This window comes from Amblyomma mixtum, chromosome 4, assembly GCF_055824585.1.
Source record: "Amblyomma mixtum isolate Tamu chromosome 4, ASM5582458v1, whole genome shotgun sequence".
In the NCBI taxonomy this organism is placed as follows: Eukaryota; Metazoa; Arthropoda; class Arachnida; order Ixodida; family Ixodidae; genus Amblyomma; species Amblyomma mixtum.
The window spans coordinates 3,138,861-3,152,923 of record NC_143015.1 but is presented as its reverse complement, the minus strand read 5'-3'; the positions used below and the strand labels follow the sequence as shown (position 1 = coordinate 3,152,923).

Sequence of the window (14,063 nt, the reverse complement as noted above, 5' to 3'; positions counted from 1 at the left end):
CCGCGACAAAGCCACCTATGCTCAATAAAGGAGCACAGGGCGCTCGCCTGTGCAAAGCTTGGGGAAGAGAGATAAGAGGAAAGAGAGAAATGAGCGTGAATAATTTGGAATTGTACTACTTATGAGGTGAACCGTTTGAAGGAGAAGAGCACAAGCAACAGGGTTTCGGAGAAGGGAGGGATAAACAGGCGGTGTGATGTCCGATGAGCAAAGAGATTTTAAACGAGAAACTAAAGAAGCAGTAACGGAGCAGTCCCGGAAGTAATGACGGATAGTATTGAAGAAGCGTATCTTGTTGGGCCAGTTGGTGCATGGTATGTAGAAAACCAGCGAAAAGGACGCATTCACAAGGAGGAGAAGTACACAGGACAACGCTGAAAATGACGGATATTATCACATAACAATCCACAGGAACAAGTTGAAGACGGAGACAGGCCAAATCTTTTAAAATAGAACGGAAATATACCATGCCCAGTAAGTAAAGTTATTAGAGGATTCCTGGGTAGACGAATAAGGGGAATGTTAAGTGTACCAGGGATCCAGTTGAACAGTGCAGTGCCACCATTATTCTCGCGCCAAAAAATACTCCATAACAGAAGTGAAGAATGATGCAAACGGGAACGAACGCAACGGCGTGAAAGGGTAGAAATATGTAAACTTCCAAACTGGCCGGCACTACCAGCAATTGGTCGGCTAACTCGTTTCCGAAAATTCCAGAATGACCCCGGATATGAAATAAAAGAAATGGGGCTAAAGAAGACAAACGATAGAGATCTTTCTTAATTGCAATAATAGTCGGATTGTGAGAAGTAACTGAAGACAGCGCAGATAGCAGAGATGGAGAATCAGTGTAAAAATGAACAGGCATAGAGGGAGGGTTGTGAATAGCATAAACCCAACGCCCAACGCCTTCATGCTGTTCGCCCAGGAGAAGAGGCGCCTGGTCGCCGCCCAGAACCCAATCGAAAACAACCAGAAGGTGAACACCCGCCAAACACTGTAAAAAAAATGCTCCACAGTACAGAGAAACCCGCTGGTAATGCGTTGCCGGAGGGTTTTCCGCAACATGAATACAGCGACTCCGTCCGACGGTTGTCACAATCTTGGTAACGGAAAGTTACGCTATGCTATTCACGAGAATGAAATCGTTTCTTTGCAACGAATGCTTCTGTTGTGTTCTTATTAAAGGTCCCGTAATGTGTATGCATACTTCCTCCGTTCATTTGGAAGTCATCTGATCTAGAACGGAAATAATCTGCGTTGTAATTATGTACTATCGAGAGCAAAAATATCAGACCCCTGCCGGCGCATGCCAATCCGCGCCAAACTGCATGCGAGCACCGCCTGACGAAGCGCTGCTAGTGCCGAGACCAGCGCAGTGGCGTGCGCCCATCTCGAGGAGCGCTATGCATTGCGTGCCACTGCGCTCGTCTCGGCATCTGGAGTGCTTCGTCAAGCGGCGCTTGCATGCAGTTTGGCACAGATCAGCATGCGCTGGCAGGGGTCTGTTATTTTTGCTCTCGATAATACTTTCAGTAGTACATGCACATGCATCTGTGTATAGCTTCTGCCCAGAATGTTCACTGCAGATATAGCAGTCCAGAGGCCGAGGAAATAAGTATTATGTACAAGACTTTCATGCATATTATGTATTGCACACGTACAAAGAATGCAACTTAGAATGAAAGAGTGGCAAGTGTTTGGCTGAGTACAAGTACATACGTTTTATTTTCATGACAAATTGCACACATTGTACCTCTAAACATTGCTGTCGGATTCATCTGAAAAGATAAAAAAAATCCTCATTTAGTAGCCACACAACACCTATTATAAATTTCACAAATACATTTGAACCCTTTGCTATTGAGCAATCGGCTTTCGTAGAAGCTTGCAAAAGCCATTTACTGAGAACCAAACCAACGTGATTCATTGCCTAAAATTCATTTCTCATAACAGTAAACAGCCAAAACCACAGGGCCAGGAAGAAGCAGACAAAATGCGCTTACTCGGATACCACTGTGTGCATGAAAGTCTTTACGGTTGTCAACAATTTTGTGCAAATAGAAAGTAGCTAAGGATGGGTGCCAAATACAATTCAATGCAGATGCTTTTCATTACATAGTACTCAATGCACAACTTAGCGAGCAAGGAACATTGGTAACACCTGAAAAAGGCCAGACACTTGCTCACAAGCATGATGATGATTGTGATTTTTGATGGCGCGAGGGAATCTGAGGACAAAGAGCACCATGGCACAAGGTATTTTCTTCATCTCAAGGTGGGGCAATGAACCATTTGGCAGGCATTTCACCCTAAAGAAGACGAGCACCAGGTGAGGAGAAAGCTTGTACGCATTGGATTGGTGGTTACCCAGCCCTTGCCCACAAGCAATCAGGAAGCATACTTCCCCGAAACCTTATGCTTTCAGTCATAGTTTCCATTATCTCAGTATCTGCAAGAAAATGTACTAATCTCTGATGTCAGTGAAAATGCAGTCACAGGTGCTGGTTGCAGCTCACTAAGGTATTCAAATATCTCTCCAGTGTGCCTCACAAGGAACAGATGCTTAAGTTTCCACAAAGGGCTCTTTGCAGAAATTTAACCGAAGGCTGCTGCTATGTTAACCTTTTTAAAATGATGGCCCAGGAAGACAGTGTCGTCATGTGTCTGATGTAGAAAAAGGATGAAGGCATGAATCTTTCAGCTTCTTCAACAGCTGTGATGTGTTTGTAACTGGTATTGCTTGGTTTGGTTTGGTTATTAGGGTTTAACGTCCCAAAGCAACTCGGGCTATGAGGGATGCCGTGTTGAAGGGCTCCGGAAATTTCGACCACCTGGGGTTTTTTAACGTGCACTCACATCACACAGCACACGGGCCTCTAGAATTTCTCTTCCATCGAAATTTGGCCGCCGCGGCCCGGATCGAACCCGCGTCTTTCGGGTGAGCAGCCGAGCGCCGTAACCACTGAGCCACCGCGGCAGGGCTGTTGCTGGTATTGGTTCGCACAGCTTCAGTCTTCTCTTTGACATTTCGCGAAATCATTCCAAATCTGTGAAAGATCTCGCTCGCAAACATTTTGGTTCTAATGAAGGAGCAAAAAAGACCCATGTCCTAGGCCTTTTTTTTTTGTGACACTAAAGGAAGGCTCGCTTTTAGGGTCAATATTACGAAGAGTTCCATGTGGCAACAAACTTTGAAAGAATTTCTGCAAGGGCTGAGTGTTCTGAAGCCTAAGAATTTCTCATGAAGCGCCCTGTAGATTGAGTGCTCTGAAGCCTAAGAATCTCTCATGAGGTGCCCTGTAGATGCATCAGAACACCTAAGTGAGCTGTTACTGGGCCCTGTGAGTGCTCTGTCACTTGACATCAAGGGTATGTACTTTTCCTCGACGCATGCAGTGATGATGTATATGTCGAGCGAAAGCATAAAAGACTTCGAAGAGTTGCGCTTCCAGATTGCTTGCGGAGGAAAGCACAAGAGTCTGGCCATGCTCAGCTGTTACCTTTGCTTTTTGCTTGCTGAGTTCTGCAGTGAGTACTACGTAATGACAGCAGGTATCTGCATCGACTCATGTTTAACATCTTTCTGTGCGACCTCCATCTTGCACGACATGACAGGCAACTCCATTATGCCCTTCATGCACCGAGTGTCAGTGTGTTCGGTCAGCTTCCTGGTCCTGTGTTTTCTGTTCTTAAATTTATTACTGCCTTCATTCTCCACTCCATGAAGCCTGAATGTGCTACACTGGGTTTTCATATATTGGAGGCACTCAGGTCGCAAGCCATGCTTACTATATTCAGCACATAAGCATACATGTGAGACAAATCATTTATAACCAATTTTAACAGTGGTATTTCGTGCAAGAATATCTAAATGCTACTCAATTTTTGCTCAAACTTTCAGATACACACTCTTATTCAGATTAAAAACATAATTTGGCTGCTGTGCTCTCGTGATGCCAGGTCCTGAGTTTGCATCAGTAGCTTGGAATAGTGCCTCTGTTACCTCTGGCAATGAAATCGAAAATGTTCAGCGGAAGATTGTATGCATCCTTTGTGATAGATAAATTGAGCGCTGTCGTTTCTAAGACTACGACTTTCTTCTAGTAGACCTTGGTATGTCTACTCTTTATGACAGGTGACTCACGCGTGACATGCATTTTCTATATAAAGTTGTGCTTGGCTCTATTGACTGTGAGCAGTTATTGATGTCACTGCGATTTCGTGTGCCTCAGGGAAAAGCCACCAAATACTATGATAGATTTTATCCTGACATGCATGCCATTTCACCAATGACTTATTTGCAAATAATACAATTTAACTTTTTATGACACAGAAACATTTGCCTAATTTGCTGTTTTCATTGTTTATTTCATAATGCTTGTTTTTCTTTACTATTATTATCATCGTATTTGTGACCATTTTTCTGTATTATGTCTGTTCACGTCATGGTATTTGTATTGACTTAGTGTGCACTCGTTTCGGCCAATTGGCTGTTCAGGCACATTTAAAACAAAATATCTACCTATCCATTTAAGCAGAAGCACAGCACCAAGGTACTCACCAACTGTTTGAAGCACTGTGCGCAAGTTCTCGTGCCGAGATGAATACAGGTACTTTGGAATGCATACTGTCCAAGTCTTCATCATGCCATGCCGCTCCGACTCTGGTGGCAAAATTTTCCACTAAAAAAAAGAGCAATTTTGTTTGTGTTAGACTAGTAATATTAAATTTTACTATATACTAGGTACTTCGCATCATTCTACCCCAGACTAAACCATATACCAGTGACCATCATGTTTTTAATTTTGTTGTATATGATCACAAAATGTGGTGTAATTAACATGTTAGAAATTCTGGTCAAAATAAATCTGACAATATATTGTTTAAAAAAATCTGGGCACAAGGAAGAAGGAAGCTAGCCAGATAGCCTGGACGAATGTTTTCAGTTTCATGCAAGCATCAGTACCCTTGCACACAAAATGTACAATTTAGTGGGTTTACCCTTCCAGAATGGAATTTCATGCTGTAAACATCTAGCTATGCGAAAAAAAATTTTTAACTTCCATTCCAGACAAAGGAAAGAAAATTCCTCTGGTTTTTCTTCCCAAGCCTCTGCAAGTATACAATTCAGTGAATCTACTCTGCAAGTACGTGAACCTACCAGCACGAGACGAAAGGAGACAAAGCAGGCGCTGACTCGCAACTGAAGTTTATTGAAGTAAACAGGGAGTACATAGAAAAGCCAAACAACACCACAAACCACACAGTTACAGATAAGCTATACCACACCATGAGTAAAAGATCGCCCTTAACTTTCCTCTCATCTAGATAGTCCAACTCGTCGCATATTAACACGATGGACAGCACACTCACAGATTTGTCACCGAGTCATAAGATGTGTCTAGCCTCGATAATTTTCCGGTTAATCTGCTCCAAATGTATCGCCAAAGTGAGTGTTGCCAAAAGGAATGGCTAGCAGCCTTCACATTCCTTGCGATGTAAGATAAGTTAGAACCCCTACCAATATCCAAATATCTCTTGTGCTCCCGTAGTCTTACATTCACACACCTTTGAGTTTGACCAACATAAACCCAACCCCAAGATAACAGTATCCAATACACCACGTACATTTTACAAGGCACATATGCTTTTCCCGGACCAAATTCATAAATTTATTCTTAATTTTACAGAATGTAGACAACTTATTAGGGGCCAAGAGCACCATTTCTGCGTCATAACTTCTGACCACATTTTTCAAATTGTGCGACAATCTACGTATGTACAGTAACACAGTCGATCTTTTGGCATCTCGAGGCTGGCCCCGGCCGTATCCTGCCAATCCCTGTGAAGGGGTTTTAGGTTTAAAATGCTAAAGAGAAGAATGGTGCAGCATCAAGTAATAAGGACAGCAGGACAGCAAGCACACACACAAGTGCCAACCTTGGAGCGGATACAGAATCCAAGAGCACGTGCTTGACAATCAGCACTGACAGTCAAGGAAATGAGAAAACACTGATTTGAACATTCAAGATTGAATGAGCCCGATCCTTGACTGCCAACACTGAATGTCAATCACACGCTCTTGGATTCTGTATCCGCTACAAGGTTGGCACTAATGCATGTGTGCTCTCCTGCTGTCCTCGTTACATGATGCTGCGCCATTCTTACCTTTAGCATGTCTGACCAACTTGGTCAATCTTATATGCTCAGCTTTAACAATTTATCACACACTCCTGCAATAGCATGGTTGGGGAATAATGCTTTCGTAAGCCTTAAAATCTGCTCTTGGAGACCACTTGTCATGCTGTGAAAGCATCAATTCATCTACCGAGCCTAGCCTAGATGACGCAATGCTATCTTTCACTAGCTTAGAATGGTTTGGCCAATAGTCAAGTAGCTGCTTGACACTCCTGGGTGAATATCGGCAGCATACATGGCATGTGCAGAACATCAAGGTGAAGCCCAGAAACCGCAGCTCTTTTTGATGGGACATTTCCTCTAAGGAAATGCTAAGTTAAAGAAAGGCCTTGCTCCTTAAACAACTTGACAATATGCACAGGTCCCACACTATCGCAACCTTTTGTAAAAGACCAGAAAATCAGACGCAGTGAAAGATTTTCCCCAAGCCCATGCAAGTTCTTGGCAATCACTCCATCCACCCTGCTTAAGAGAATATTACTTAGCACAGAGGCATTCAATCGATACATATACTGTACTTTTGAACATATGCCACACATCCATACTCCAGAAACATGCTCTTCAAATAAAAGTAGGTAAGTCCAAAAAAAAGACTATTACGCACCTGTTCCTAAACACAAGCTCATCATTGTGCTCCGATATACACATTCACAAGCTTTTCATAAGGTCCTCATACGGGATGGAATAAAATAGTTCTGCATCGACACTAACCGCCAGACAATCCGCTGGATTGCCATTCTTCAGATACTCAACCACGCTGCGAAGTAGACAGATGCTTTTGCAAATAACCAGACAAAATTTTGCAAGAACCCTTTTCTGAAATTTATCTGAAGAGCATGCTAGTGAATAGCATTTATTTTAAGAGCATGGTTGTAGAGTATTGTAGTGTGGTATGTGTTCAAAAATCTGGTTCGAAGATGGGCCTTGTGCTAAGAGATATTTTAAGTAGGGTGGATAGAATGATTGTCAAGGACTTGCATGGACTGGGGAAAAAATCTTTTGCTATGTTGATGATTTTCTGGTCTTTTGCAAAGGTTCTGATAATTTGGGATGTGAACATATTCTCAAGCTGTTTAAGGCGCAAGGCCTTTGTCTTAGGTTTACCTTGGAGCAAATGTCGGCACAAAAAGAGCTGCGGTTTCTCGACCTTACCTTGATAAATTGATCTGCACACACCATGTGTGCTGGTGATATTCACCCAGGAGTGTTAAGCTGCTACTTGGACACAGGTTGGCTATTACAAGCTAGTGAAAGATAGCATTGGACTGTCAAGCCTGGGCTTAGAATTGATGAAGTCATGCTTTCACAGCATGACGACTAGTTTCCAAGAGCACATTTTAGGTTAATGAGCGCAGGATTTCCTAACCATGTTATTCCAAGAGCATACAATAAATTGTTAAAGAAGCCGAAAGCTTTTCACGGCGACCGGCGCAATCAGGCCGGGGCCAGACAGCGAGATGCCAAAAGACCGGTTGTGTTACCAAACGTACATAAATTGTCGCACAAATAGAAAAATGCGGCCAGAAGGTATGATGGAAAAGCAATTTTCTTTGCACCTAATAAGTTGTTTAAAATATGTAAAATTGTTAAGAATAGTTCTGTGAATGTGGCTAGAGAAAAGTACACATGTGGAGTGAAATGCATATATACCTTGTAAAATGAACATGGTATCAGGCACTATATCTTGTGGTCGGGTCTATATAGGTCAAACAGGAAGGTGTATCAATGTAAGATTACAAGAGCACAAGAGGGTAGGGGTTCTAACTTTTCTGTATATTGCAAGGGATGTGAAGGCTGCTACCCTTTCCTTTTGGCAGCACACATTTTGGCAGTAAATTCAGAGAAAATTAAATGGTAGATTATTGAGGCTAGACACACCTTACGACTCGGTGACTAATGTGCAAGTGTGTTGTCTATCGCACTAACACACAATGAGTTGGACTATCTCGATCAGGGGAATGTTCAGCGGCATTGACTCATGTTGTCATGTATGCTTATCTGTAATTGTGTGGTTTGTGGTGTTGCTTGGGTTCTTCATGTATTCCCTATTCACTTCTATAAACTTTGGCCGCGACTCAGCGACTGTCTTGTCTCTTGTCTCGTCTTTCACACTGGTAGATTCACCATGATGTCTCACCTCTGCAGAAATCCAACACGACATTTTCCTCTTCACACTTGAGGTTCAGTGCATAATAAGGCCAACGCCAGTCATCCGCAAGAAAAGTTCATGGCTCCATTAACACCGCCTCCTGCTTACAAGACACAGTGCGGCATTCATTGTAGATTCTACCTGCAACACAGAACGCAAAGTTTTAGTTTGAGTGGACTAACTAGGAAAGTAGCACAAAATATCTACAGCCAAACGGCCAAGCTGAAAGAAATTGAGGGTAGTGTAATAGTGAATATACTGATATAGTTTTGTGTAACATCTTCTATTCATATAAAATGTACACTTTTTTTTCTTATGCTGACGCCTGGGTACGCTATTTTGTGCACTTATTGCATGGGCCCGAACTAGCAGCTTGCTAAGGGCCCAGATGCTTTTATCACCCTGTTTGTATAACCTTCATCCAAAGTGAATAAACTGATACTGATATAGCATGCAAGATATATGCATGATATATTGTGATATTCAACACTGCTACCATTGGCTTAGCCAACTATTATGCATAACAAAAAATGCAGTATCACATAAATACTGATACAGTACTATTAGTGTTAATATTAGCAGTGCAGGTTCAATGAAAAAAAAAAGGGGCCTAGTGCCAGCTGCCATTCCCACAGCAGGCTTGTGACCAATCGCCAGTTTAAAGGAAAAGGAATGACTGAAAAGGGAGAGAGCCAGTAGGAAGGAAGACAGGCATAAAAGGACTTATGATACAATAGGCAGGCAAAGTTATTTAGACAGCAACCACAAAAGAAACATTAACACCCAAGTAAAGATGTACAAGACCAACCATACCATTGTGCAGAGTGGATAACTTGTTAACCTCATTTAGCCCAAAATATATTTTCATATATACTTGTGCTATAAAGTGATTACATTCATTAATAGCATAACTGACCGACTGAAACCAAAACAGGGATGAAGGGCGGTGAATGAGCCCTAGGCGTGATGCTTTTCCCTTCCTAGTGGTACACAGAAGGATCATTCAGTTGAACATCGGGTCTTTGAGATTAATATGTAGTTTAATATTAGCGGAAAAATAGAAGTAGTAACAACAAAGCAAGCAATGTAGCTGAACATTGTTCTATGCACATGAGAAAAAAAGCACTATGAATAACCAAGTATGCAATGTCTGCAGCTGCACATTTCTTCACACACGTGTCTAAAACATATGCGCACGATTTGCCACAAGAGAGTGTCTCATTTAGATAGGGTACCTGCTATGGCAGTAGTGCACAAGCAGCTGGAATGAAATGCAAACAACGCCTATGAACAAGGCAAAATATTTCACCTGTGTGATTTCAGCTTGAGTATGCAGCTAGCCTGATTCTTGTTTCAGGTTAAGAGATCTACCTAATACACATATATGAACCCTTTCTAAATGTATACCTCGCTGCAAATTAGAAAAGTACTGCACATGTATGTTCGCATTTCGTTCCGTCCTAACTGTAAATGCATAATGTGTGTCTAATGCATATCATTATCAGTCGAGGCTGTCACTTCCAACACCAAGCAGATATGTGAAAGGTGTAAGAACTCCTTGAAGGCAAGAGTCTGGAGACAAGCTTCTAGACCCACTTTGAAGGATGTAGATTTGGTGTTTAGTGCGGCATATAATTACTTCTGCATTAATAGCGAGCATGTAAGGCCAATACAGGGTGTTTCTGAATTTGGTCGCCTAAAATTTGCTTGGGAGAACGCAAAATAATGCTAAAGAGCAATCTATAGACACAATATTGCATGCTGAATAAACAACAAGAAAAAAAGAAGGCAATGCTCTGAAAGCACCTTCAATCATTCAAGACAAAAATGATGAGGCATGCTGATGCTGCTACTTGAACAATAAAAAAAAGCGACTACTGCTTACTTACAATGCTTTCTCTGAGCAAGCAATGAAAGAGAGCTGTAACTCATGAAACCTTACGTCATTCTTTTTACAAAAAAGGAATTTAAAAGGTTGCAATGCAAGAATCCCTGCCATGATAGTATTCTCCTCACACTTGGGTTACACAAGCCGAGGCTTTTAACAGTATGTGTTTTTGCATGTGTTCATTCTGAAGCATTACCCGGTTGAAGCGACACAAAATATTTACGTCCCCATGAACCTGTGCGTTTAGCATAATCACAGAAAATATTTTTTACACTGGACAGAAATACAACAGCATAGTGGCGTGACTGACACACAACAGGCTTCAGGGACAGTGCAAGACAGTGATCTGAAATCCTACACAATAGACCTGCGACATCACAATGGCTAAATCCTTGATAGTAGTATTTAACAGCCATCTAAATACTCGTGCGCAACAGGTGGGAGCACTTTACTGCGACGCAACAGTAAACCTTTGCCACTAGTCTAAACAAAAGTGCGCCTCATTGCGACTTCCACTAAACTTTTTTGCTCCCGGTGCAACAAAGCAAGTACACAGGGGGCTCGAATGGCAACGATACGATGTGTTAGGCTATCATGTCGTCATCTTAACATAAACAATGCATGTGGTCCCTGTTCCGGACTGCCAATCAGCCTCGAGAAGACAAAGATGCTTATAAAAAAAGAACAAAGCAACAAGCTCCCAAAACCTCACAGTGAACATAGAAGTAGCAGAACCCTGTAACCTAGCCAATAGTTCGAAGCTAAGCAGCAGAAGAAAATATGTTAAGGCCAGGACTGAGCAAAGAGAAAATCATGGAGGAAACCTAAAAGCAGCAACAAGCAATGAGAGTGGAGTTGCCTTGATGTTCATTGTCAATACCTACTGCTCAAAGTAAAGCAAACCAGGGTATAAGAAATACAGCATTTCATACTATGCTTTGAGCAAATGCAGTGAGAATGAAACAGGGTAGAGACTTGTCTTATAAAATTTTCACTCTTTACTTTGCACCAGAGGAAAACAGAATTGTGTGCAGTTCACCTACTGCTTGGCACTGTCCTAGAAGGAATGAATCCAGGTTTTGAAAAGTCTACAGAGAGAATACTGATGCTGCATGTGCATTGCTCTCTAGACTCCCTCGTTTATTCCTTCCCTTAGGTTCAGGAATCCACTGAGAGAAGTGAGACAGTTACTGCCCCATTTCCTTTCCTCAAAAACCAATTTTAATTTCATTTCTCTCAACTGTCCTGAAATGTGTATAAGTTACCAATTTTTTTAGTGCCTAATTACATACTGTGATTTTTGCAAGGAATATGAGGTTGATGGACAGAAAAAAAAAAGTCTGGAATGGTACCTTTGGTAACTTGGCACCTGGACAAACAGCTGACCCACTGGGCGTCCCCAAGGGCTCTGCTGCGAGGCGCCCCTAGCAACAGTAGCCGGTTGTCCAGATCCAAAGGAACCACGCGAATGATTACTGAAAAGTTTAAGGACAGCAGATGCATGAACACAAAACAGCTTTTCAGCACTGTTGCAGTGGAATGAACGGTTCCAAATCTCTAGACCATACCTGGTAATAAATAAATTATCAGAAGACCATCTCGAGCGCAGAATGATCTCAAAGCACATTCGACACGCACTACCAATATGGACAGCCTGTGCTTAATTGAATCCAAAAGTTTACGCTGATCGACCAATGTTACTTCAAATAGAGACAGAAAGCGCATGCACGTTGTGCTGATGTTACCGTGAACATAACATGCGACGAGACACAGGGTTACAATAGAAACAAAAAACCGCTTTCAAAATCTGAGAACAAAATTAATTGCTCACCTTCTCACAAGTTCACCAAACCGGAGACGATGCCGTGTGGCTGCCGCCAGTCACTCGCGATGCACAGAAACAATGCAATGCCGCTGACTTTCCTTGAGCAATTTTCAGTCGATTAAACTTCAAACTGTTCGCACCGACCACCGTTCACCTCACCAAGCATGTGTGCACGGAGGAAGTAAAATTCATGCGGGCAAGTTAGCCGCGCAAAAAGCCGAGCACGATGCCATTTGCAGAGCTACAGTGGTGGCCTTGGTGGTGGCTAGCAGAGCTGCACGGGAAATTCATAGCATCATTCGCGTATTCGCATCCATGCTTACGTCGCTGACACCGCAAAAGCGCACCACCTTGAAAACATATCAGATGTATTTAATTTTACCGTAGCTTTTTTAGCTGACAACTTGAATGGTTTTACATATTAAAATTTTCTTTTCGTTTCATGAGCGTTGTTACCACAAGAGCGCAGTGCATGCAGCTTGGCCGTGACGAGTCGAAGCGCTAGCCAAGCCCGCAGTCGGAACCATGCGCGGAGTATGTGTGGTGTTGAGTGAACAGGTGCTTTAGAACGGTTTTTGTTCTTCCGTGTTCACTGCGTGCGTCCTGCGCGCTGTATTATCGTTACGGTGTGTGTATGTGTGCGGCCCGTACGCCACAGTGGAGTGTACAACCGCTTGCTGTCCCATGCGGCATCGATGCATAGTAAAACGACCGTGCAGAATGTGCGTTACAATGCCAGTGGCCCTGCACGAAAGAGGAGACTTGAAGCCGGCGGAAAAGCTGCTCACCCTCGTGGGACTGCAAGAATCTGGCGAGGAACAGTCGACACGCGTTTCGGTGGATGATTGCGTTTATCAAGCTAAAAAATTCAGCACTGGCCAATAGCACTGATGAGCTGCTGCTGCGTTGGATGTGAACGTGGCCATGAGTGGTATTCGTCGAGCAGCGGCCCTCAGGAGGTGGAACCAGTCGATACCTGAAGACGATTACTGTTTGCCCACGCCCTGGCGCCTCGCTTCCAACCGCATGCGTTAGCGTTATTTATATCTGAATTTCACACGTAGTTAAACTTTCGCAAATATTACAGCCGCATCTTTCAAACGTGCCGTGTGAAGAGGACCCTTTTTCATGTTTTTTTTGTGGGAAGGGGTGGGGGAATGAGCGGCTGCTCAAATGTCATTCTTTATTATTTTGAGCTTATTTTCATTATATGTGCCAGGTTGGCCCATTCTTACCTCTTGGTTGCATGTAAGCAATGCATTTATTGGGCTTTAATTTTTTTGCTGTTGTATTGGCACAGGGTTAATGATTCTCATTGTATTGTGGTGGCACATCATTTTATACACTCCTTGCAGAATGTCTAAGGGGGTAATAAATTACTGAGCATAGAGTATGCCTTGTGATAAATGCGAGGAACATTACTGATTTACTTCGCACTTGGCATGTTCTGTTGTCGTTAGTGGCTACGTATGCCTTGCCTGCTGCTTTCCAGTGTAGGGGCGAGAGGCATGTCAAGCTCCACTTAGCAGCTTTTTCCTGTCCACTCTTTACTGGTCAACATGGTAAAATAAACTGAACATAATGCATGCTTGCTGAGACTTAGCTAAGACTACAATTCATTTATTTACTGTCAGGGCCTATCGGCGCCGGAGAGAGGAGTGGGTGGCTAACAAAAATACATGTGTAATAGGCAGATTAGTTAAGGTGATTTTACACAGCATACTTGAAGGCGTCGGATGCAGTGATGGACATGACAAAGGCAGAGAAGATGTGACAGTTGGAAACGTAGAAATGTAGAGATCTGCGTGAGCTTGCACATGACTTAAGGTGAACACTAGCAAAAAATTAAGAAGGTGCAGAGGACTGAGGCCAGAGTTAAAGCTAGTTTAACAAAGAAAAGAACCTCCCAGCAATCCAAAATGAGCACATGCAAGCAGTTACGTAAACATGGAACATAAAACTTTTTGGATGGAAGAAAAGCCAAGGCACATTGCTCATTG

The 14,063-nt window shown here is 42.7% G+C and overlaps 1 long non-coding RNA gene across 1 annotated transcript; it reads right to left on the bottom strand.

The window, feature by feature from the left end:
* Positions 1-1,720: 1,720 nt before the first annotated feature.
* On the bottom strand, positions 1,721-12,323 carry LOC149345504 (uncharacterized). The gene is made up of 5 exons (XR_016292012.1): positions 12,070-12,323; positions 11,591-11,713; positions 8,339-8,491; positions 4,565-4,685; positions 1,721-1,781 (listed from the first exon to the last, which is right to left on the bottom strand). It is a non-coding gene; the product is annotated as an uncharacterized LOC149345504 (long non-coding RNA).
* Positions 12,324-14,063: the final 1,740 nt, after the last annotated feature.